The following is a 27,408-nucleotide window of genomic DNA, read 5'->3' on the forward strand; positions in this document are numbered from 1 at the left end:
AACTGCTTATGATTTATTTTTCAAGTAGTATGGGCTCCAAACAGTCCTATAAATCTACTCAAGATTTTTATCTTGAGTATAGTGAGTCCCCAACTTACTTCTTCCATTCTGGGAAACTATTTGTAAGGCAAAGAAGTGAGTCTTACACAGTATATCTGTGAAAGTTCACAATTTGAATATTCATAAGTTGTGGACTTACTGCAGTGTGGACAAAGTGAATAAGCAAGGCTGTTAACACTGACGAGATGGAGCTCCAGAGATCAGCAGTCAACAAAAAATAGCAGTTAACAAACACCAGTAGCCATAACCCAACACTGACAGAGTGAACCTACAGTGTAGAGCACAAACTGATATCAGACAGTGACAGCCAGCAACAGCAGTGACTCTGTACTTGGCAGACACAACTTACAGCGTTCAGCACAAGCTGGCATCAGACAGTGATGCCAGCAACTGGCTATGTCAGTTGTGGTCATTCAGGACTACTACAGTTTGCAGATTTATGATTTCCATTTGAATTGAGCAAAAGAACCCTCAGCTGATTGGCTAGGCATGGAGGACAATAGAGAGTTCTTCCAGAGAGTAGAAAAAGATGCTAGCCAGCACTCTTTACTGCCTGGGCAAAAAATCTTTCCAACTTATTCTTAGAGACTCATTATTATTATGACTGTGCTTATTTATCCTTTTCCAAGTGGGAATTGGTAGTTCTCCTATTTCTTATCCATTTTTGAATATGGTAGGCAAGGATTATTTGTAACTATCTGTTATTTTATGCATTGTTAGATCTACCATTTCCTGCACACTAATTTGCAAATATGGTAAAAATATTTATTTAATGAAAAACTGAAGAAAACGTACCAGAGTTAAGTGGAAAAAATCACTTGTAATTTTGAAAATAACTCTAAGGCAGAATGAAAATCAGGCAAACTTGGTGCAAGGTATTACTGGAAACAACAGATTAGAATAATACATTGTAGTACTGATTCTGCCTTATTTATAGACGTAATATATAAAATATATAGAAAGAAAAAGCTTAAGAGTTCACCAAAACATAAGACAAATATTTTTTTGTGTAAATGTGGTAATATTTAGTGCAAAGTGTTGTGCTCTGGTATTCAGCTTTCCTGCTGCTGGGACAAAACACCTAACATTCACAGTGTAAAATAGGAGATGTTTCATCTGGCTCACAATTTGCAGGGTTTGGTCCATAGTCTGCTGGCTCCAAGGCAAAGGTGACATAGCGAAAGGATATGGCAGAGGAAATCTGTTCACCTCATGGCGCCCAAGAGGCAAGGTGGACAGGGGGTGGGACTGGGTAGGGAGATATACCCCCTAAAGGCATAGTGCCAGTGACCCACCGTTTCGAGCCAGGCCCCACCTCCTAACAGGGCACTTAATTATGAACTCAACAATGGATCGATCCACTGATGAGTGTAGAAACCCCATGGTCCACTTACCTTCTAAAAGCTCCACTTCTAAACACGTGAGGCTTTAGGGAAACATTGTAGTTCTAAACCATAACAGGTGCTGCTGCTTCCCTTCAGGTTTATAACTTCTTAATATTGGCTTCTGGTGGTAGGAAGAGCAGTTTCTTTGGCCTGCATTTATGAGAGGGATTGAGGGTGTTAGCTATTTCCACAGCTTCAAGATTCTTTCCAAGAGCTTGGGCCTAATAAATCTCTCATGCATATGGGTTTCAGTTCTCAGCATTCGTAAGTGCTGAGTTACCTGTTAGGGCCCCAACAGGTAGGAAATAGAACCTCACAACAAGGAGAGAATAGGGGTGAAAATTTAAAAAATTTTTTTACAAAATGAGACTGCAAACTAAAATTCCAAAATATAACAAGAAATAGAATGTTAATAACAATGCCAAAAAATTCTATTATCAGTAATTTAACTTACTCCATGTTAAAATAATACATGGAATAAACAAAAAACTTTTAAATTACTTATTTTTTATTTTAAAGAGTAAAGAACAGAAACAAAATAACAAAACAAATGACAAAAACAACAAAACACAAAAATAATATGGAATTTCAAAAAGATGATAGGGAATTAACAATGGTTATTGTATTACATACAATTATCTTCAAAGTAGTAGCTCAGATTACCAGATATAGGTATGCAAGACTAATCAAACAATTAAACTTTAACTGTTCCTTTCAATAAACCAATAGATATTAGTAGTACAATTATCTTATATGTATATACATATAGATATATGTAGAGATATATCTATCTATCTAGATAGATAGATAGATAGATAGATATAGCTAGATAGATATAGATACACGTTTCCCTTCCTTCTTTCTTTCTTTTCTCCTTTCCCTCATCCTAGTTGTTCTTTCCTTTTGAGCAGTTTCTTTTCCTTTCACAATATTGTTAGTGCCCTTGCGATTCACTGTAAATTCATTCAACATGGATAATTGGTGCATATACACATTACATTTTAATCCTTTCTTTTCTCCTTTCCTTCATTCCCCTCTTCTCCCTCCATGGCTATATTTCCTTCATTTACCTGACAAACATTATATATATTTATTGTTTTGAAATATGTGTACATTGTGGAATGGTTAAATTAGGGTAGTTCACATATTCGTTATTTCATATACTTATAAGTTTTGATAATTTGGAACACTTAAAATCTACCTCTGTGATTTTTCAAGAATACAAGAATAGTTATTAGCTAGACCCACCATCTTATACAATACAACTTTTGATTGTATTCTTCCTACCTAACTGGAATTTTTTATCATTTCACTAAAATCTCTCCAACAACTACCTCCTAAACTTTATGAAAAATATACTTAGGTCCAAATGCAATCAATCAAGTGATTCATTCCATCTGAAATATCTTATTCAATAACAAGAAACTATGTAAGACACCAAATTCACACTAAAAATCATTAGCTTTTCTATATATCAATAATGAATTAGCTGAGAAAAAAATCAGGAAAAAATTCCATTCACAAAATAAAAATGGCTAGGAATCTATGTGACAAAGCAGGCAAAAGATCTCTACAAAAATTGTAGAATACTGAAGAAAAAAATTTACAAAAGATTGGAAGGTGGAAAAACCTCTTATGTTCATGGATCAGCAGAATTAGTATTATTAATATAGCTCTGCTGCCAAAAGATATCTACTGATTCAATGAATCCTCATGAAAATTCCAATGACATTCTTCATAGAACTAGATAAATCAATCCAAAAGTTCATATGGAGAAGCAAGAGACCTAGAATGGGCAGGGCAATCCTAAGCAAAAACAGCAAGGCTAGAAGCATCACATTACCTGATTTCAAATTATACAACATAGTCACATTGAGAGAAAAAGACAAAATAAAACAAAACCAGAATGATACTGATACAAAATATAGATGCATAGACCAATGGAATAAGATAGAAGACAGAAACAAATGCATGTGATTACAATTTTCTGATTCTTGATAAATGAGCCAAAAGCATACACTGGAAAAAAGACAACTTCTTTTACGGCTGATACTGGGAAAAGTGTATATCTATATGTAGAATTTTAAAACTAGATTTCTATTTCTCACCCAGTACAGAAATCAATTTGAAATGGATCAAAGACCTTAGTATAAGACCCAAAAGGTTGAAGCTCCTAGAAGAAAATACAAGGGAAACATTTAAAATTATAGGCACAGGAAAAGACTTCCTGAATAGGAATTCCATAGCATAGGAAAGAATAGTAAAAATCAACAAATGGAACTACATCAAATTATAAAGTTTCTGCACAGCAAAAAAAAACAACAAACAATATGAAGAAACACCCAACAGAATGTGAAACAAATCTGTTAGCTACTATTGAAACAGAGGATTAATACCTAGGATACATAAAGCACTTACAAAACTTAACGCCAAAAATTCAAATAGGCTAATCAAAAAATGGGCAAATGAAATGAACAGATACTTTTCAAAAGAACAAGGACAAATGGCCAATAAATATATGAAAATGTTTAACATCTTTAGCCTTCAGTGATATGTAAATCAAAATTACATTAAGATTTCATCTCACTCCAATCAGAATGGCTATCATTAAGAATATGAAAAGCAATAAATGCTGGCAAAGGAACCACTCAACATTGGTGGTGGGAATTTAATTAGTACAGCCATTGTGGAAATCAGTATGGAAATTCATTGAAATATTGAAAACAGAACTGCCTGGTATGTATCCAAGGAATGAAAGTAGCATACTGTAGAAATGCCCACATACCCATGTTTCTTGTGGCACAATTCACAGCAGTCAGCATACTGAACCAGCCTAGGTGCCATCAACAGATTAATGGATAAAGAAATTGTGGAAAATATATTCAAACAAAATCTTGTAATTTGCAGGAAAACAGATGCAACTGGAGGTCATGTTAAGTGAAATAAGCCATATTCAGAAGAACAAGTATTATGTGTTTTCCCTAATACATGGAATCCAAAAATAATGACACAGAAATAGAGGAAAACTATCACAGAAAAGAGAAAGAAAATGAGGGAGAGAAGAAAGAAGGTGAAGGGGAGGATAACAGGAAGGATAAAAGGGCTATTAATTATATCATAAAAATATCATGATGTTGACATGAATGTATTGAAATGAAACATGTCCATTAAGTGAGACAGTGGGTTACAAAATAGCATAAATGGCACAGTTAATTTTAAATTTTCAAAATGCATTAATTTATAAGGATAGCAAGAGATGGTGCAGAATGGTGTGCATGTAACTGCTTTAGTCTGCTTCTGGGCGTGTGATGCTGAGCATATTTTTGTTTAAGAGTACTTTTTCACTTGTGCTATTATAAAATGTGTCTTAGTGAAGGAAATTAAGAATTTTTGTAAGTATATGAAGTGACGATATATTAATTTGCTTGACTGCAGTAATCACTTTACAATATATACCTACCTGAAAACATCTTAAGTAATTTATCAGTTATGCTTAATAAGTTAAAATACTATTAAGAAAAATTAGGGCAGAAATGAGACAAGAATTTAAAATAGTGAATATAACTTCTGAAATGGGAACATATACATATTAATATGGAGTATTCTACTTAGAGTTGGAGGCAGAACATATAAAATGGTAAGGGAGAAGACTCTCAAAACAAAAAAAAATGAAGATATAGAAAAATATAAAATAAATAGCCAACATACACCGAAGCTACCTCAAGAAGCATAAATTATTCGGCATTTGAAAGGAAATGAATGCCTATTTCAGAAACAATGAGAATGGCAAGTACAAGGTAATATTTAAAGTTTATCCAGAATTAAAAAGTACAAATACTAGAAAAAGTATATTCTGATTACTAAGCTAAAGAAAAATAAGAGACTTCACAGATCATCTGAAAACCCAAGGAAGTGTTTTAATAGTTAACCAAGAAAAAAAGTGGAGTTCCTATAAAGTAACTAGACTTAGACTATCTGCCGTCTTATAACCAGGAATAAAGAATGTTATCTGAACATCTTAAAAATATATTTGAAGGCGCCGAAGAAGATGTTGTTCAAGAAATGTGGAGCATGACAAATTACCACTAAAGAATAAGGCAAGATTAAGACATTTCAGAATATAAAATAACTATGACAATTTGTGACTCATGGGGTCTAATTAAAGTAGCTATTAAAATGTACTTCAGGCAGGGGATTCAGTTGAATGGTAACCGCATGTCCGAAAACACACACGCGCTATAAGAATGGTACTTCGACAAAGCGTTGTGAACCAGAGACAGAGTAAGATATAAACCATAACACAGCAACAATGGAAACAGAAAAATGTATTAGGAACTTAATTAAATATTGACCATAAAAGCACACAATTTTTCTATTTCTTTAAAAAGTGTAAATTAAATGCGCTTAGCAAGAACAAGAAACAATTCAACTTATATTTAAAGCACTGTAAAAGCTTTGCCATTTATAAGAGAAAAAAAAGTCCTGATTTTATATGGGTTTTGTTAAATTAAATTATGCATGTTTAAAATTTCTAGCAAATGCTAAAAAATGTATTACTTGGTGGTACAGAAAATGTTATAACAAAGGTAAAGTAGGAATATCTACTGAAGATAAATATACACTTACAATAAATATGAGTGTATATGGTTTACAAAAGATATAAGAAATTTTCTTGTAATGTAACAGTCCTAAATTGGAAATAACAAAAAAGTTCATAACAGTAGACTGAATAAATTATTGTCTATTCATTCAATGGAACATTACACAGATAAGCAACAGCTACATTTAACATGGACTAAAACATACATCTATTGTCAAAGCTATGGCACTTTAACTTTACCGCATACTGTTCCTATAAATAACAACAATCATATGTGGTGAGTAGAAAGGGAAAGAAAAATAGGGAGGAAAGAAAAATAAGAAGGGAGAGTAAAGAAAGAGAAGGAGAAAGAAAAGAAGGAAGGAGAAAGAAGAGAGAAGGGAAGGAGTGGTGGAGGGACAGAAGGAGGAAAAGAACAGGGAAAGGAAAGCGAGCATGCAATAAAGCATTCTTTTATATATCTGGCTTTTATAAATAATTTAATTTATTTTACAAATAATTTGTTCAGCAGAGGTGAACGCTGGCTAAGCTTTGTTTGAATAAGGACAAACTCCATGTGTATCTTATTCCTAGATTCACCAATAACTTGGTGAATTTAATTGGTTAAAGTGATTTTGTGAGTAAATATATGAAATATACTACATATGACATGTTGGGCCAGAGAAAATTAATATTAAAAATATTTAAGTATAGTATTTGAGAGTAAAAGCACAACAAGATAGCAGAAGCACTAATACATCTGTATTTTATTACTGGATATTTCCTAAATTCATTGAATATTTAAGCCCATATTTACCAGTTTTGATAAGTATAAAATTTAGGTTTCAAAGAATTATAATTGAGCCTTCCCAGTTTTAAAACTCAGAAGCCATGTACAACATTTTGTTGTTATTTTCATCTCTAATTCATTGATGAAGGCATTGAGGTTTAGGAAGGGTAAATAAATACTAAGGATCATGTCATTTATCAATGGCCACTTCAAGTTTAGAGCTTCAATCATTTATTGGGAAAGGATGGTACTAAGGATTGAACCCAGGCCTTTGCCCTGGGCTACATTTCTAGGCCGTTTTCTATTTTCATATGGGGTCTTACTAAGTTGCCAAAGCTGAGCATGAATTTATGGTCCTCCTTCTTCAGCTTCCCAAAGTGCTAGGGTAACAGGTGTACACCTCTGTGCCCAGTTGGGAGGCTCAAAAAATTCAAGGAGTCTCAGTTACCATGGAATCCATGTTCCCATCATGCAGGATGTAGGAGCAGCAGAGGGCAGCACAACTCTAAAAATGAAATCGGAATTTCAGTGCTAGGATTGCTTTGGCTGCTTCCGTACATTAATTATGACAGACTCCTTGACGTGCTCAGTTCAAAAAGAAATCATATATAAATATATGGATACTCGTGTCTTCAGTGAGTAATTAGAAGTTAGTCTGCGACAGTGATGGCGAGTCTTTTAGAGATTTCAATAACAAACAGCCCCCTGCAGCATGCATATCATAGGTTTGCCACCACTGGTCTATAATTATTATCCTTATAATTATTTTGGTGTGACACTTTCACTGAAAATAAGAGTATATATCTAGTTTGCTGTTATAAAATCTAATAGACTGAATTCCTGTTTAGAGAAATCATATTATTTCAATTACAGTAAGAATAATGAAGTTGATTATTTTCATCAAATAAATAAAAAGAATCTTCTTTTTGCTGATATAAATTTATAAATATGCTCTACGCTAGCTTACCTCTTGCTATAAACTTAAAAATTGGTTCTTTCATTTTGTATTATGTATGAATAAAGGAAAACTAATTGTAACACTATGTCCTGGAGAATTTAACTTTGTAAAGATAATCCATGTAAATTTTGTAGAAAACATATTTTTATTCCATCGTAGTTTTTGTTATAGTATTTCACACGCAAGAAGATCTATACATCCTTAAAGGCTATGGTCAAATTGAATTCCATTGTAGATTATCCCTTCCCACAATGTTCCTGTGTGTACTTTACAAATGATTTATGTTTCTGCACTTTTGTGTAAATGGAATCATGCACTGTACCTTTTTTTGTGACTCGTCTCTTTTGCTAAGCATAACATTTCTGAGAATAATACAAGTTGAGTAATGTATTAAGAACTCCTTCCTATTTATGACTGAAGAATATACTTTACTATGAATATATTACATTATGTCCTCTCATCTGTGGAATGTTTGGGTCGGGGCTATTATTAACATAGTCGACAAAAACATTCATGCCAAGATCATTTATTTTTGTTGGACACAGTTTTTTTGTATATTTTTGGTAAATATCTAGAGGGGAGTCATTGGGTCTTGTGGGGACTTTATGAGAAGCATTAACTTTATTAGAAACTTCCCAGTTGTATTTGTAACTACTCTTGCAACTTTTCTTCCCTTCAGCAATGCCTGACAATTCCAGTCGCCTATATTCTCCTAGACACGTGGCATTAACAGTTATTTAATTTTGTCATGTCAACATGTGTTAGGAGCATTCCCTGTGTGATAAAATTACACTAATATCATTGGTAATTTATTGATTAATGATATTATGGATCTTTTTATTTAGCCATTTGTTTAGATTCTTTGTGAAGTATCTGTTCCAAGAATTTGCATTTCACAAAAAATTTAAATTAAGGCTATTTGTTCTTTTATTGAATCTAGCTTTTTAAGCATTCTGCATACATGCTCACAACATATTTTAGACTTTTTAAATATATATTTTAGATATAATTTCTTTGAATCAAGATCCTAGAGAGGCATACAAATAGGCATCTGAAGCTGAAGGAATTTTAGAAGAAACAGTTTACTCTTGCTAAGTAGCAGAAGAGAAGTCCAAACTATAGTGTTCTTACTTTAAGGAAGGCCTAATCCTCAACAATTCTCAATTGATTCCCAAGGGGAATTATCTATAAATGTAAGTGGGCACTAACATATCTTTTTAATTAACTTGGATGCCATATATTTCACCTTCCCACTATCAGAGAGCATTTTATGTTGAAGAGAAAAGCTTTTACACTCTCTAAAACTAATGAAATAAAGCAAAATGACCAATAATAAGAAAAGGAAAGAAAAAATATCATTTTTCTTTAAAAATGTCTGGCTTCTTCAGAAGACAGTAAAATACAGCTGTGCTTATATATAATAAGTGGTTTAAAAATTCAGGGGCAGCATGTACCTATTTTTTTGCTTTGGCTTATGTGGTGAATTAACTAATGGTCAGGTTAGAACACTCAGCTGATCTGAGTCAGCATGGCTTTGGGTGTGGAGGGCCCACCTAAGGATTTTTGCCAGTAGCATAAAAGCAGAACTGGAGGGGAAGATGGCATTCTGTTGCTGGAGAAGCTTGTTGTGCTGGTTTTCCTGATATAAACTCAGCTGTTCTCAGTACTGGAGTCCTTGCTGTTGCTGAGGATGGCTGCAGTTTTCTTCAGGGGAGCTCTAGTCCTCACCTTGAGTGTCACTTCCCGGTTCCAGTGTGGATCCCTCAGCCTGGTGACACAGATTCTTCATCCTGCTGGTGCAGACGTTCTAGTTTCCACCACTGACCTTTGGGTCTACCTAGTGCAGTTCCTTGATACGGATATGCATGAGACATTGTCAGGGGCTCTAGGCCTCCAGCTGGACTTGCGCAGCACGTTGCTGTGGGATGCAAGCCCTCAGCCAGATTACTTGGGTCTCTACTGTGCAAAAAATTCTATTTCACTCTTCTGCATTTCACTTTTGGGTTGAATATTATAAAATAATCCTATAAATTATGCATCCTATATTAAATCTTTTCCCTTGCAAACTTTGACTACAGTTCATTTGAGTCATCCAAGTATTGAAAATTTTATAATCCAACTCTTTTTGTCCCAACATGTAATTATGACTTTGAGATCTCTGTTGCCAGAATATTACTTAACTATTTGTTACAGAGCCCTTTCAAATTTAATAGCTAGGATTCTACTTTTCCAATAGAACTGCTAGATTAAATTTACTGTAGAAGGATTGTTTTTACAAGTTGCATGTTATAACTGAATTTGTCATCAATATACCTATACCATGAGTGATTCAAGAAGTAAATAAAGAGGGGCGTCTGATCCAAAATTTTGATAAATAGAAGCTATGTACACTAAACTAGTGGGAAAGACTCCATGAGAATCTAAATGAGTCTTACCAATTTATTTTAAACTCTGCACATAAGTGAATATATTAGGCCACATTCTAGAAATATCAGATTAAAGGAAGAAATGTGGCAAAAAGTAAAGACGTGCTTACTATAGTGCATAGCTTGATCTATTAGTCAAAGTTCTTCATTTGTCTCAAAGGATCTGCAGCCTCAATTACAAAATCATCTTCAGTTTGCAGTCAAAGACAGTTTTTAATCTTAGATTCCTATATTCAACACAGTTCTATTGCTAAATAAAAACAACAAACTGGTTGAGCTTATTATATATTATATAGAGCAACCCTCTTGCTTTTAAACAATGAAAGAGAACCTCATAAATTTCATTATCAAGATTAAGTGTTCGTTAATAGAACAAATATCTCGGATAATCTTATTTTAGTGTTGGCTACTATAACACATTTCTATAGACTGAGTAGCTTATAAACAACAGAAATTTATTTCTCAAAGTTCTGGAGGCAAGAAATCAAGTGATCAGGGTGCTAATATGGTCCAGTTCTGATGAGGCTTCTTTCTGGGTTATAAACACCTGACTTTTCATGGATCCTTTAATACAGGAAGAGGGTGAGAGACCTTTCAGGAGTCCCTTCTATAAGGTCACTGACCTAAATGAGGAGAGCTCCACCCATATGCACTATCAATTCCCAATGACATCACCTTCTAATATCATAATATCCAGGGTTGGGATTTCAGAATATAAATTTTAGAAGGGGACATTCAGTTCATTGCAAAGACCATGACAAATTTTGACCTAACAGTGTTTGTTGGTAGCTTTATTTAACAGTTTAAAAAGCCAATAGTAGAGAGTATCCTAACTACTCTAGACTCTCATATAACTTCCAGTCTCTTAGCAGAAATCAAATTGTCATAAATGGCCTAATTGTGATTTTATCAAAAGCATGCTAACTTGTTCTTGTGAAAGGTAGACTTTAAATGCTAGTGGTTGTTTTTCTTTAGTATTAAGTAATGGCTTTGAGAAGCTATGGAAAACCTAGAGATTTTCTATTCAAAGTTACTGTCATCAAGTAAGACCTCACAGAGAAAGGTAAAGTAAGGAAGAGATTATTGCTCTAAACAGGTTGATCTGATCAATAGCTTTATACAAGCTTCTCTTAGAGAATAACAATAATAACAACATCAAAATGTCCATGGGATATTCAACAATTCTACCATAGGTGAATCAGCATGGCACCCAATTTTGAAAAGAATCTAAGCAATCTGATATAAAATGAAATATCTGGCAACTACAAAGCGAGCTTCTTGGTGACTTTAGATAACCTCAAAAGGAGAATATAGATAACCTCAATAATTCTCTATGAAAAATTGTGCACATGCTGAAGACTAAAGTTGGACCTATATCTTTCACCGTGCACTAGACTAAATCCAAAATTGATTAAAGATCTAAATATTAAAACAGAAACATTAAATCTGCTGGAAGATAGAATGGGTAAACATCTTGAAGACATTGGTGTAGACAAAGACTTCATGAATAAAACCCTGATTGCACAGAACTATTACAAAGAATCAATAACTGGGATCTCATCTTATGAAAAAGCTTTTGCACAGCAAAAGAAATCAACAACAGAGTGAAGAGACAACCTACAATATTGGATAAAATGTTTGCCAGCTGTTCCTCAGGCAAAGAATTACCACTGAGAACATACAAAGTACTCAAAAACATCAGACATCCCAAATTTAAAGACCCAATCCAAAAATGGCATCTGAGATGAATACACACTTTTCAGATGAAGAAATACAAACAGAAAATAAATATATGAAAAAATGTTGAACATCACTGGTCATTCAAGAGATGCAAATTACAACACTGAGATTCCATATCTCCCCAGAAAGAATGGCTATCATCAAGAAATCAACCAATAACAAATGCTGGAGAGGTTGTGGGGAAAAAGGAACACCTCTCCACTGCTGGTGGGAGTGTAGTGGTGCAACTACTGTGAAAATTAGTCTGGAGATTCCTCAAAATCTAGGATTAGAGGTCCCATTTGACCCAACTATTCCCCTTCTGAGTATCTTTCCAGAAGAAATAAAATCATCAAACCACAGCGACATATGTGCACTTATGTTCATAGCCTCACAATTTGTCATGGCTAAATCTTAGAAACAACCCAAATGCCCATCAACCAGGAATGGATAAAGAAGATGTGGTCTTGTACTCTCAATAGCTAATTTAAAAATAATAATACACCATGTATTAATCATTATTTCTCTCCTATTATATTGTTTTGAAATTTTGGGTTTTTTCTCTTTAAAAAACAGTAAGAAAATTTCTCTATAAAACAATCAATGCATCATTGTAGTAATAGCTTAGTGTTTTTAGATTAGCATAAACAATTATTTGAAACAGTTTCTACTTTAGAAATGTAGACAAATGTGTATATACATTAAAAATTAACACAGTGGAATAACTTCTTTTTTATAAGTGATGGAGGAAAAGTTACTGTATTTACTTTCCTTCCATAAACAATCAGATAGTAGACAAAATAAAGAAGATAACTCTATATGTTTATGGACAAATGAAGATCAGGACAGTTAATCCTGACAAAATGAAAATCAAAGTATGTTCTGCTTTTCCTGTGTTTCTTTCTCTGGCATAATGAGCGGCAATGTATGTGGAGCGTGTCATACTCACTAGCTGGGGAGACAGGCCTCCCAGTTCCGGGAGATTGTGATGAGGAGTTTGGAAAGTAGAATACTTGTAGTTATTAAAAGGAGAGTTCAAAATCTCTATATAGTGTCCCCTTTCAGAATTTGATGAATACTAAGCTACATATTTGTAAGATGAGACACTGCAAGCCAGGCCAAAAGAATGAGTATCAGGGAGAGGAAAACTAGGGGGAAACTTAACTGCAGCAATTTCCACAACTTCCGAGAGGTTGAGTGATGACGGAGTTTTGAGTGATAAGAATAGAGAACCTCAGTAAATATGTAGAGCTTTAATAGAGAGGTCCAAAAGATCATGGTTTGCTGCTAAATTCAATTGTCTAAATTAATCCTACAGTAGAGGCTATTCTAGATATGCCCTAAGAAAGCCCAAAAGGAAATCTAAAAAAGATTAAGCAGATGTATGTATAACACACTTGCCTTCAAAAAAATAAGATAGAAAGAAAAGCATTTCACATGAAGGTTTTGATCCATAGAATGGACTAAAAATATAAAAACTGATAAATACAACAATTCTTTGCCAAAATACTTGGTAAACATATTTGTTCTTTTAACCAAAAATGAACATAATGTATTGTGGATTTTATAAGAATGTTAGCATGAAAGAAAGGAGGGAATACTTTATGAATAGTGTTGGAAGCTTCCCAATTATAGATGAAAGAGTCAATATAACTTGAAGACAGACTATAGAAAGTTAGAGATGGTATAGTACAAACTCAAATCAGTGAGATAAGAAAATATCACAGCTCATGATTTATTCAACAGATAAAATGGAATACTAAAACAAATACAAAAGCAGGTTAAAATGAAAGAACAGAAGCAAAAATAGTAGAAGAGAAGCAGTAAAACAACGTAGTTAAATATAATAATACTAATAATTTTATTAAACATAAATGGTCTTAATGCTTGAACTACAAGGCATAGATTATTAACTGAGTAAATAGAAGAGCCATCTATACAATATCAATAAGAAACATCTTTTCACTATCTAGACTCATAAAAGATACAGGCACACAAACACTAGACATCAGAAAGGTTAAGTGGTCATGCCATGTCAAACTATGGGGGCTTCAGGATAAGCAGCACCAGATACAAAAGATATATTAATATTAAAAGTTAAATTAATCAAGGCAACCTAAAAAACCCTCAAAGTCTACAAACATAGTAGGAGAGTGTCAAAATACATAAAGAAAAAAATGCATTCAAACAAACTAAATGCTGTATACAAAATGCATGTGGCGATTTTAACCTTTCCTTCCCAGCAATTAACAGAACATGTAGACTAAATATAAGTGTGCATACAGAAAATGAACAATACTATCAACCACTTGGATCTAGGTGCCATCTATAAAATACTCAATTGAACAACAGATGAATATAGATAGATTCAAAAATAATCTGAAATAGTTACAATTTTACACCATATGCAGGTGCTTGAAAGTCTAATAAATAATACCAAATATATATTTATAACAAAATATAAATTCTTATGTGCACAGTACTCTAATATTTAGAAAAGTATCAGCTACCTATTTAACTTCTGACATATTCATAGCTCTTATGACATGACATACTCTTAGAAAATAATTTGGGAGGTGTGATATTTAAAACAGCATCACTCAATCTATGAGATAACTCTATCATACTACCTGTAGCCCTCTAGACTATAACACCTTTTACTGCTTTTATTCAGAAAAAAGAAAAAAACCCGTACAGTTAAAAACTAAGATTACATCTTAAATAGTAAGAAAAAAGTACAGTTTAAACTCAGTGACAAAATGCAGGAAACAAATGAAAAATTGGCATTACATTAGCTTTAAAAAATCAATAGAGAAACCCAAAAAGTGATATTTTACAGATAAATAACAAAAGAATCATCTAGGCAGACAGAGTCAGAAAAATGACCAGGATGAGAATTGAAAGAGGGACATCATTATAATCCAATAGACATTTAAAAATAGAAAGTGAATACTTTAGGAAGGACAACTCCTCAGAAGCAGGATGGACCACTACCCAAAATTCAGTTCAGATGTCAAAGTGGACAATAGCAACACACACAGGAAGAAGTCATAAAAATGTTTCTTACTCCTATGATGAGGTTTTTCAGGAGGAGACTTATCCAAAAATGTTTTGAGAACACAGGGCAAGGAGAATGATTTGGAGCTTTACTGTGGTCATGGCTAGGGCTGTGATGGGAATTCCCTGTGCAGATGGGGAGTTGCCTGTTTTGAAACTCCAGCTGGCACCAGAGAAGGAAATGTGCAGACTCTCGTGCTGGTTTCCCAGACGTGGGACAGAAGAGACAGAAAAGTGTGGTTCAAAAGCTGTCAGCACTTAAACAGAGAAAAATAGAGCTGGACTCTTTTTATACAATCTATGAACAAGTTTACACCTGAAATGAACAAATGCAAGATTCAAATAATCAAACCTTAAAAAGAAGAGATAAAAATATTAATAGTATATGTACATGTGTGCAATCAATTTTACAGTGAAAATTTCTTCCACAAAGAAAAGTTCAGGCTCAGACGGCTTCACTTTTAAATTCTATCAGATATTTCAGTAGAAATTGTACCAGTCTTATGCATACTTGTTTAAAAGCAAAGAAGGAGAAAATAATTACCAACTCTCTCTTCAAGGCTAACATCATGAAGATGCCACAGCAAAACAGTGTGTAGTAGGGAAAGATGCAAATTCTTCACAGTAAATTATGATGATTCATCTCCAATATAATCTGAGCTAGCCCAAAAGCATCGTGATAGGAAGTCCATTAGGCTGCAGGTTAATTTGTACTAAGATGATTTATTAGATCTTGCCTTGAGTTCTCTTAAAATTCATAAAGACACCTGATATCTTGTAAATTTGTTGAGGGGAAAAGTCATTTTAACTTCCATACGGAAGATGACTCATATTTTTTTAAAAAATGAGACATCTGTACACAAAAAGAAGGTAAAGACAAAAATACAAAGCAAACCACTAACAAAAGCATTAGTGGCAAAAGTATTTACCAAATAATGCACTTGCACGCAAAGCATCTGGTAACTTTACACATCAAAACTACTTAAAACAAATTCTAAGGTAGCAATATACATTTTGTAATGTGAATTCAGTGAAACAAATTAGAACTCAGATTATTAAAAATAATTGTGCCTGGCATGAAATCTTAAGGACAAATGAAATTTGGGTAAAAGGGGACTGGGTATATCTATTAGTCTGAAAATCCCAAGCTATACCTCTTAACGCAAGAGTTGAAAACTATTTTGGAAAAACTATATCAATTATAAAAGCCTGAATTTTCTAGTCAAAATATTAAGTCAAGGGGTTGGATTTATGGCTAATTTAGGTAGCAAAGAGCTATATTGATCAGATGTAGCCTGGCTGTGCATTACAAATTATTAATTTTATATAGGATTTTGGAGAAAAGATTGTTTCAGTTTGTGTTTGCATAGAAACAAGAGTGTATTGCCCTCAGCTATAGAATCATATTTTGCGTTGGTTACAGAAGTATGTTTTGTGTTGGTTGCAGAGGCAGGAGTTGTAGTCTTAGAGGCATAGTTTAATAATTTACATAGGTAGTGATAGCTCAATGCGAGCTTTAGAAGCACGTTCACCGAATTGAGTTGACTGCCAGTTGGGTGACTTTCAAAGCATGAAGTTATTACTAATTGATTGGCCTTCAGGGACATGTTCACTGAAGCAAGCTGTCACTGCTCAATTAGACAGATGTAAATCCAGTTATGAGTTTTACTTGTTACTATGGCTATAGATTAGGCAGGTTTACAATCAGTTCTAGTAGTTACTTCTTTTCTCCATGGCAATAAAACAACCTATCTTTCCTTGCAGTTTTTTTCCCATCCCATTTTTGTACTTTTCCAGATCTCAGTAACTGGTAAAACAAAGCACAACTCAAACCCCAGAAGAATGGGACTAGAAATCAGTAATTGGCCTGAGCGCTTAGGCTACACCAGGTACTTATAATAATCTATGCTATATATTACATATGTTATTTAATGTAATTCTTTCCATGTCTTTTATGTGCTGTATTTATGATTTTTACTAGTACATTTTGGCTTTACGTGATATTCATATTTATTTTAGGGAGCCAAAGACAAATAGCCAAAGGCAATACACTCTTGTTTCTATGCAAACACAAACTGAAACAATCTTTTCTCCAAAACCCAATGTAAAATTAACATATCTTCATTCTTTTTCTCCCCTCCCCCTCTGCTGAACCCTCCAGCTCTAGAGCCCTTTCTCCTGTTTTCATCATCTTTGTTATTTTACTTCATGTTTGTGACGTATGATGCTGAAGTTCATTGCAGGTAGTTGGTACATGTGTGCATGACACATTCTACCTCTTTCTCCTTGTCCTGTCCCTTCATGCTTGGCCTCTTGGTTCCCTTCTCATTTGTATAAGGCCAATCTCCTTGTTTCCTGTTATATATCTTTTACTTTGCTCTTTGTTTGTACTTTGAGTTACCCAAATGAGAGGAGCTGTATACAGTTTAAGCTTGCGTGTCTGAATTAATTCATGTAGCATTGTGTTTTCAAGGTGCATACATTTCCCTACAATTTCCAAAATTTATCCTTTTTTATATCCAAGTAGTGTTTCATTATGTATAGATGCACTTTCTTAACCCACTCATCAGTTGATGGACATATAGGCTGCTTCCAAGCTTCAGCTATTATGAATTGCACTGCTATAAAGATGTCTATATATGTTATCACTATCATAGGATATCTTTAACTTTTTGTGAAGATACTTAGCAGGGGAATAGCTGGGATGAATGGAATTTCTATGTTTTAGGTTTTAAAGAAATCTCTATATTGATTTCTGTAATGGTTGTACTAGTTTACGTTACAACCATCACTATGAAAGGCTTCCTTGTTTACTGAAGCCATGTTCGCATTTGTTATTATTTGATTTCTTGATGATTGCCACTCTTTGTGGAGTAAGATAAAAATCTCAGCAATGTTTTAATTTGCATTTCTCTAATGGACAATGAAGCTAAATATTTTTTCATGTGTTTATTAGCCATTTGTATTTCTTCTTCTAAGAATGTCTATTCATTTCAGTTGCCAATTTTTGATGGGGTCTTTCATTTGGTGGGGGTGCAATTTTTGTAAGCTCTTTGTACATTCTAGGTATACTCTCCCTGCCTGACAAATGCCGGCAAAATTTTTTCTCATCTCGTAGGTAGTCTTTTCACTCTGTTGGTTGTTTCTTTTGCCACGCCAAAGCTTTTTAATTTGATAAAATTCCATTTGTTGATTCTTGCTATAATTTCTTGCACAACTGGAGTGCTGTTTAAAAATATTTGCCTACACTTATCAAGTTTCACCTATTTTATCATCCAATAGTTTGTTTCAAATTTAGTATTTAGATCTTTGACCCAATTTGATTGTAGTTAAGTATATTATGAGATAGGTCCAGCTTCAGTCTTTTGCATATAGACAGTCATTTTTCTCAACACCATTTGTTCAAGGGTCTGTCTTCTTCTAATGTATATTTTTGGCCCTTTGTCAAAGATCAAATAGCTGAATGTGTCTGGGGTTGTTTCTGCATCCTCTATTCAATTCCACTGATCCACATATCTGGGGTGTGTGTGTGCGTGTGTGTGCGTGCACATGTACATGCTTGTGCCAGTATCGTGCTGTGTAGTATAATTTGAAGTTAGGTATTATGATGCTGCCAGATTTGTTCTTGTTCTAATGTGATTCTTACAACAGCCCAGGGAGATAGGTAGGGACTCAAAGTGGGGTAATGTTTGTCCTGCTCTCTGCGACACATGCTCTGAGGATAATCTTTCCTGTCATTTACAGTGCACATGTACACACACACCAGCACACAGACATGCACACGCCTTAACTGCTGTGAAGGCTGAAATATCAAAGTCACTTGCCACTTGTTATTATGGCTAAAGTCTACACTCACAAGACACATGAACCAAGTATTTATCCACAGTAAAAGAAGTGCTTAGTAAGTATTTATTTAATCCATATTTTGTATCAGATGTCTATTGAGTACTTTATATATACTCTTCCAATTCTCTACACTTTGATGAGTTAAATATAATAAACATATTTATGTATGAAATCCATAGATAACTTGGCTGAAGCCATGCATAGCTTGAAAAGAGAAAAACCAGATGTATTGTGCTTTGTAACTCATTACATGGACATATGTGAGGTGAGGATCAGTGTGCTTTATATCTAGCTTAATGCTTTACTCTAGAATCCAGCACATGTCCTCTTACGTAGTACCTAATGCTATGAACATAGTTCAGTCTTAATTAATGTATGTTAGGCAACTGAAAGCATCAGAAACTCTTGTTTTCAGGTAACTACTGAATACATGACTAGGATATTGATGGTGAAGAAAACTACAAAAGTATAATTTCTGGAGCTGGAGGAAGTATTCAGAGCAAATTACACCTTTTAAAGCTTCTATTTAAGAGAGTTAGAAATGGGATAGTGCTTACTGTCTGCAAATCAGTTTCTCTAGAACAAAGTGGTCAGAGTCCAGAAAACCACAGCCCTGAGAGGAACCAAAGGGAGTGTGGGCCACGTGAGAACCACAAGGGAAATGACAGAGGAAAATAGGATTCATTGTTACAGAGGAAACAGCTCACCTCCGCAGACTGGAGACCACGTATAGCTAGAGTGGCTCTGTGGCCGAACTGGCTGGTGAGGAGGCAGTGAAAGTAACTTTGCTCCTCACTGGAAGATTGAGACCTGCCCAGGACAGAGTCCAGAGTCTTGTGCAGTCAGAGGCAGCAGTGAAAACAAGAGACACTGTTTCCCAAGTGTACCCCACCCCCAGAGTCAGCAGTTGGTGGGTGGACTAGAGCAGCACCTGGCACACAGTTGCATGGAGGAGCAGCACTTGGCAGACGGCATGGCTCAGACTCCAGCAGCAGAACAATCCCAGGGTGGCTTTACTGCCACTGTTCTGAAGTGCAATGGGGGAAGAGCCATCCAGTCATAGTAGTAGCAGTTGGACAGCAGACTGGGGAGAGCTCTACTGAGAAGCAGGAGCTGGGCCCACCCAGATTCTATTCAAGAAGTCCCCAAAAGCCAGTCTTAGCCCTAGTGACAAAGGCCTGGAAGCAGCCCCCTGCTCTGATGCTGGAGCATAAACTAGGACAAAAGGTTCTATTTGACCCATTTATTCCCCTTCTTGATATCTTCTCAAAATTATAAAAAGCATCAGACCACAGTGATATATGCTTACCCATGTTTGAAGTAGCATAGTTCATAATAGTTAAATCTTGGAAACAACCCAAATGCCCATTAACCAATGAGTGGCTTAAAAAGATGTGCTTTTCTTATACAGTGGAGTACTACTACTCAGCCATAAAGATGGCTAAATTTCAAACATTACAGCTAAATGGATGGAACATGAGACCATACTCTTAAGTGAAGTGAAATATGTCAGACACAGGTGTAAATACCGCATTGTCTCTCTGGTGTGAGAAACTGAATGTATAAGTAAGAACCAAAATGTTTAATAGATGTCGTGAAACAGGAATAAATTGTTCAAAAGGAAAAAGGAACTGGGGTTGGGTGGGAGGGAAGGAAGGAAGGAAGGAAGGAAGAGAGGGAGGGAGGGAGGGAGGGGGAGGAAAACAAGAAAAAAAGGATAAAATGGAAACAAAGCTTTGTAAGTAGGGAGGGGAAGAAAGGTTGAAAGGAGGGGAGGCGAATGGGAAAAAAAAAGATGAACTAAGATATATCATATACAGGAACAGGTTCCCTATGATGAATGTGATGTTTGTATATCTTAATTATACCAATAAACTAATTATAGAAACCAAAACAAGTATGGTAAACAGAAAAAAAATTCTATTTAAATTGGATAACCAGCAATGGTTTTATATTTAGCTGTAGGGATACCTGTCAGGGTTATTTTATTTCTGTCACTTTATTTTATTTATCTGAAAAATATAGCAATTTGGTGACCTTTTTATATAGAATCTAATATATTCTTTGTGCCTTTCTAACAATATAATGCTAACTCCTGGAATGCACTGATATATTTATGCATGTTCTTATTCCTTTTGAAATACTCTCCTGTCTAGTCCTTTCTCGTGGCTTTCCTTTTCTGACCTGCAGAGTGCATACTAAAAACTTGCTGAGGTATCATTTAAATCCCTTTTGTAATAGACTTTACTTTTTAGAGTAGTCAGAGTCACAGCAAAACTGAGGAGAGTATACAGAGGTTTCCTGTATACTGCCTGCCCACACTCAGGCCTAGCTTCTCCCGTTATTAATGTCCTTCCCAGAGTGGTACGCTTGTTACAATGATGCATCTATACCAGTAGTTTATACCAGAGTTTACGCTAGGTGTTTTACATGTTCTATTACTCTTTCTCCGCCTCCTTTTTCTTCTTTTCCATTCTCTTCTCGACTACCTGCTGAATATAGTACTGGGTTGAACACAATGTCACAAAATATGTATATACTTAATTTAGCAAATAAATGAAGAGAACTAGATCCATGTATTGTAAATATGGGAGACGCCAATACCTGCACAGAAGACTCAGTGGAACAAACAGTTGATTAAAAGAATGCAAGAGAGAGGGAGGTCAGAAATCAGTCAAATCTTTTTATAGGATTGTAAAAGACTAGAGAGTGAGAAATCAAGAAGGAACTCTGGTGGAAATACTGTTGCTTCTGTATTGTGTATCTTCAGTCTGTCTTCATTATTACCATTTGATTTTTATTAGATGTATGTCTATTCATTGATCATTAATGATCAAAATTTCTTTCCTACTTTTGCTATAGGATAGAGTTTTAATTTCTTAATATATGTAATTTCTTCCTATTTGAGGCTTAGTTACTATCCTCCCCTCAGCCACACCAGTCTCTATTCATTCTTTGCTCTTGAAAAATATCTGCCATATAGAGGTATCTGGACTGAATAAATGTGCTCATACTCTCTTCAGTATATTTTCATATGGAGTTAATTTTTCTTGGAAGGTCATTTTCTAAATGATTCATGAAATCATCCTGACATTATTCCTCTGATGATGAATCCACTCCACATTGTCTTTTATGAACGTAATCATTGTTGTTGATTTCTGTGTACGTATCTTTCTAGTGCAAACTCCCTGAGTGAATTTATCTATATATTCATCTACATATCTATCCATCCATCCATCCATCCATCCATCTGCGTACTCAGATCTTGCTACAATAATCTGGCAATATATGTCTATATATTGATAACTAATTAGTTATAACTAATATACTCATAACTAATTTTATATAAATGAATTTGGTATTTTGTAATTACATATGTATTTTGTTCTAGTAGACTGATTTTCATTACTTGATTGATTTTAAACTTTGACAATTTAAGAATTAACAAGTAAATTTGATTTAAAATGATTCATGCATTTAAAGAACAAGTTTATTGTTTTTTCTTCATCATATATATATCTGCCATCCTATTTGTTTATAAATTCAATGGTTTCCATCTTTTTGTAAATTTTATCTATACCCATATTTAATGATTAACTTTCTGTAATTATATTTCATGTAAGTACATAATACATGTATATATAAATGTTTACATTTCAAAGTTTAGTATAAGTTTCCCTATATAGTCAGGTGGGTGCTGTGGAGCTTCTCATCAGGACTTTGAGCCTACCCTTTCTACTTTTAGAAAAGTTTGCTTAATAAATCTTTCTTATCCTTTAAAGCAGAGGTCAAATTATTTATTGATTAACTAATTCATTAATTTGTTGCTTTTTTGAGATGGGGCTTTCACTATGTAAGCTAGGATGAACTTGAACTCTCTATGTAGCACAGGCTGGTTTCAGGCTCATGGCAATCCTGGTTCACCATCCCAAGTGATGGAAATGTAGCTGTGTACCACCACACCCACCAGTCAACTTGCCTTTTGAAAGCTAATGTGTGAACTCTTTCCTATGTTCTGGTACTAGTTTTAGGGCATTTGTACATGTCTATGTACTTATTTGATTAATATTTTCCCAAATTACTCATTTTTCTAGCTTTGTAGAATTGGACATTAGCTAAGCTTGAACCACATTTCCCACAACCCACATGCCCAGTTCGTAATTGGCCATCAGAAATGTTTGTAAGATTTGGAAGATGGAATAACACAGAAGGTTTTTTTTTTGCTCTGAAGTTTGGTGTAGAGTCAGGCATTGGTTAATTTGCAAGACTTTTCCAGTATGTGGTACATGTTCAATACATATTTTTACAGGAAAAAACAAACACATTTTCATTCATTCTTAGTATTTCAATAAGCAAGGATTAAATACTATAATTCAATTTAACAGGCTGTGTATCAACCAGAATTGCCTCAAGCTCTTACATAATGATTATTGAAAGTCAATAGAACCATGGTAGAAAGATTATGGGAGACAGGGGATGGTCCAACCACAAAATCAATGTCTCCTTTCTCCTTGATTCAATTACCTCAATTTCCATCTTCCTCTAATGACATTGAAATTTTACATATTCTTTCAAAAGTTATTTGAGTTCAAATGCAAATTGACTATACCATAGAATGACTGTGTAGGATAGAATTGGGCATGCTGTTAAACAATTTGAATCTGTTCATGAAATGCAACTTTGAAAGTCAGACGAATACTTTAATGAATGACAGAGCTTCAGATGAACTTTATACTGAATCTGTAATGTGAATCTATAGCATTTTTCTTTTGGAAAAACATAGGAAGAACTTGAGGAGTAATTTTCTTTGAAATTAATGCCATGGTGAATATTATCTTTTTCACCATCATAAACACTTAAATCAAATTACAAATGAGAAATAAACTCTATCCATTGTATTCTTAACTTAATTTTAAGCATTGAAACTAGAAACATAAAGCGTATAAATACAGGTATCAAGTGGAATGTCTTAACTATTCTCTGCCTTTGGCTGATGAAAACATGCAATTTAGTATCTAAAAGAAAACAAAATAGGACATTTTTGCCAAGCTCAACAATCCTTTCCAGAAATGAGTAGCATACATGGCCTGTTTATGAACATCTCTCTCTCTCAATAAATGTACTTACTGAATTATCTGTGAAAATAAATAGCTAACACAATTAGCTAATTACCCAAATCTTCTTCTCTCATTAACTTTGTAGCTATACTGAGAAGAATGTGATGAAATGCCATAGTCTGGTAGCATTTTGTAATTTCTTCCTATGTTAACTTTTCCTTAATTAAAAAAAAAGAACTTCTTGTTCAGTCTTCTTGCACAGACAGAAAAGAAATAATTCCATCTTTTGTTCTGCAATGGATATTAAATATTCTCTATTTCTAGAATACCATTGGCTATTAGACAGAAGAAAGTGTTATGGCGGTTGCTGGGTTTTTGTGAAAGACAGGCTGATACACAATCTTAAGTAAACACTTCAAAACTCTGGTTAATATTATTTAATTTATTATTGATGTTTAGTGCTGTTGGAGTTCCTCCAACCTGTGATGACAGCAGAGTTTCTGAAGGGAGAGACATTGTTAATAGTGTTCTCTTGGATCTATTGCTCCAATAGAGTATCAGGCTGGACTACATTTAAGTGAATTATTCTCTTTTGTTTCTTATTACCCACCCTCCACTGTAGAATATTATTTTTCTTACTTCCTGAAAATTTCTAATTTCTTGGCTTCCTGATAGTGATTGCCACATCCCCCTCTGAGATCTCTCACTGGTTCATTCCTTTGCTCTGCTGAAATTCCACTTAATCTTCATTTTAATAGTTGTTGCCCACATGAGTTTCTCACTGAGTGCTAAATATACCAAAATTCTATTTTATTTACACATATATTTCATGAAAGATCTTCATTCAAATTTGGTAGAAATATCAACGGCAGTAAATCAATGTCTTACATATATTCTTTTTTTTTTTCAGGAAATATGCCATAAAGAATTGGTGAAGACAGGAAAATACACTGAAAATGTATTTCCTATCGTGAGGAAATCACAGACCTTTCTAAGTAGTTCAAATGATCACATTTCTTGCTGGATGTTAAGCTGTCCTAGAATAATAAAAGCGTCCATTCTGGTATCCAGTTCTGAAAGTTGATCTGCTGTTTCTTTTCCCTGTAGACGACTAGTCAGATTTTTGAAATGGAGCTGAATACTGGTGGAAACAGAATGAACCAGGAAGACAGGTTCTAGGAGAAACTGAGTTTTAATGTAGCTTGGGCCTATAGTTTTAATATAGTGAACTCAGATCCTGAAGTGTACAACTTGCGGCAAGGTGACCCACAACCATTGAATAACATGAAGACTATGAGGACACTCACCGGGGCCTGTGAAATACTTGAGGAACACAAAAGGTGTGCTGGGGTGAGACTGGGCCACCAGATATAAGGAAAGAGCTTCATCTTTAATCTACTCTTCATGTGCTTCTTGGGCAATTTTATATATTCTTTTAATAATGCTTACTTAATATGTATTTCCCCCAAATCATCCTTTCACTTTAGCTTCCACATGTAGCTCCCTGCTATTTTTCCTGCTGTCCAATAGGCACCCAGGAGCTCAACACGGGAATGCAGGAGTCCTCCTAAAATTCTCCTCTGTGCCGCCTGCCACATCTCATTAATCACCAAAAGCTGATTGTATTATAAGCTAAACCTAGCTCAGCTCTGTCATATCATTTCCATAAAAATTATCCTAATTAGTGTGGCATCAGCTCAGGTCCTCAATACATGTTTGTGCTATAATATTCTACCTGGAATATAATATCTATGCTCTCTTTATATCAAAAATTCCACTCCTGCTAGAGATTGCTAAAATATAAACACTATTATAAATTTTCTGCTTTAATGACTTAAGATTAATTTAAGAATAAAATTCAAATGATCTTACAGAGCATATGCAGATGTCTATCACCCATTCCCTCACTAGTTTTTGTGTTTCACCTCATACTCTTCCCCAGCTATACTTAATGGTGTCGTAGAACTGCCTTAAGCCTAGTTTTTCTTACACACCATTGCATTTCTGCTTTCTCTTTAACTCGTCTGGTATTCTAGCTTTCTATATCCTTCTTTGGATGTGATTCTTCATTTGCAGTGGGATAGATATGTGGATGATGGTCATCATTTCTTACTATGTACATACACGGGCTTTGGAAACTTGACTCTTGGAAAACAGCCATATATCCTTCTGCTAGATTTACATCTGTTCATTCCTGATGAGCTTTGAGGAAATAAACCTTTCCCAAGAAAAACAACCTTGATCTGAGAAGCTCTGTCCTCACCACAGTGTGTAGGCAATGCCAGTTCTCTCACACTGATGGCTGAATTGAGGGTGGACCCCAGAGGATCACAGCACCTCACCAATAAAACCAAAATGTGGCCTGAGTGGTGTGGCTGGGCTGCAAGCCGGTAAAGCCCACATCTTGGGATTCAGCTTTTTTTCTCCCTCCCTATTGCCAATTTATTTTTACCTCACGGAAACAAAGGTGGTCTGTACTGGACCAGAGGAAGAAGTATAAGAAAAGCACAAAGAGTCAAGTATGGTGTGGACTGTATACCATCGCTAGAGTGCTCATTATGATGGTGACGAATAAGCAAAGGTGAAGAGTGTTAGTGGCTGTGCAGCTTTGTTTTGGGGACTGTGTTGGATGAACTAATGGTCAACTTGTGACACTCAGCTGAACTGAGTCAGTGTGGTACTGGGTGTGGAAGACCCACCTGAGGACTGTTGCTAACAGCCTAAAAGCAGAACTGGAGGGGAAGATGGTGTGCTGTTGATTCTCAAGATGGAGAAGCTTGACACTGGTTTTGCTGATATGAACTCGCTGTCCTCATCCTCAGAGGAGCTTGGGTCCTCACTGTCACTGAGGATGGCTGTGGTTTTTTTCTGGGGAGCTCTGATACTTACATTGAGTGTTACTTCCTGGCTCCAGCGCAGATTCCTCAGCATGACAGCACAGATCCTTCATCCCACTGGAACAGACTTTCTAGCTTCCATTACTGACCTTTGGGCCTTCCCAGTGCAGATCCTTGATACAGACTTGCATGAGGCATTGTTGTGGGCTCTAGGCCTCCAGCTGGACTCATGCAGGATGACGTCATAGGATCCAGGCCCTCAGCTGGATTTTTTGGGTCTCGTGTGTGAATAGATCTCTTGCACTCTTCTGCATTTGACTTTTTGGGTGAATATTATTAAATAATCCTCTAAATTATGTGTCCTGTATTAAATCTTTTCCCTTATAAGCCCTGACTATGACAGGGAGTATGTCTTGAGTTTCACCTCCCTAAATCTTAGGCAAAAGAACCTCAAAACAGGAACCAGTGAATAACTGTTTCAAGATAGATATTCCCTCTTGACAATCAGAATGTTTAAGGAGGGGAAAAGATTGAATTTTTAGGAACCACAAACTAGAGTTTTAATGAACAGTAGTGCGTTGGTACTTACAGGTCCATAACACGAAGACACTTGGTCTGACATCTGGTCCTACCCTTTGCACACCAATGGAAGCTACTTGGTCATCATCTATGGTCAGGTAGAGAAAGAGGAAAA

At 35.0% G+C, this 27,408-nt stretch overlaps 1 long non-coding RNA gene across 1 annotated transcript in view; it reads right to left on the bottom strand.

Annotated features, from left to right (window-relative positions):
- Positions 1-1,460: 1,460 nt before the first annotated feature.
- Positions 1,461-27,408, bottom strand: part of LOC106148750 — an 81,294-nt gene continuing 55,346 nt past the window's right edge. Inside the window, exon 3 of the long non-coding RNA XR_001234421.1 lies at positions 1,461-1,595. This is a non-coding gene — a long non-coding RNA (uncharacterized LOC106148750). The remainder of the gene's footprint in view (positions 1,596-27,408) is intronic.

This window comes from Chinchilla lanigera, unplaced genomic scaffold (assembly GCF_000276665.1).
Source record: "Chinchilla lanigera isolate Chin_1 unplaced genomic scaffold, ChiLan1.0 scaffold00027, whole genome shotgun sequence".
NCBI lineage: Eukaryota > Metazoa > Chordata > Mammalia > Rodentia > Chinchillidae > Chinchilla > Chinchilla lanigera.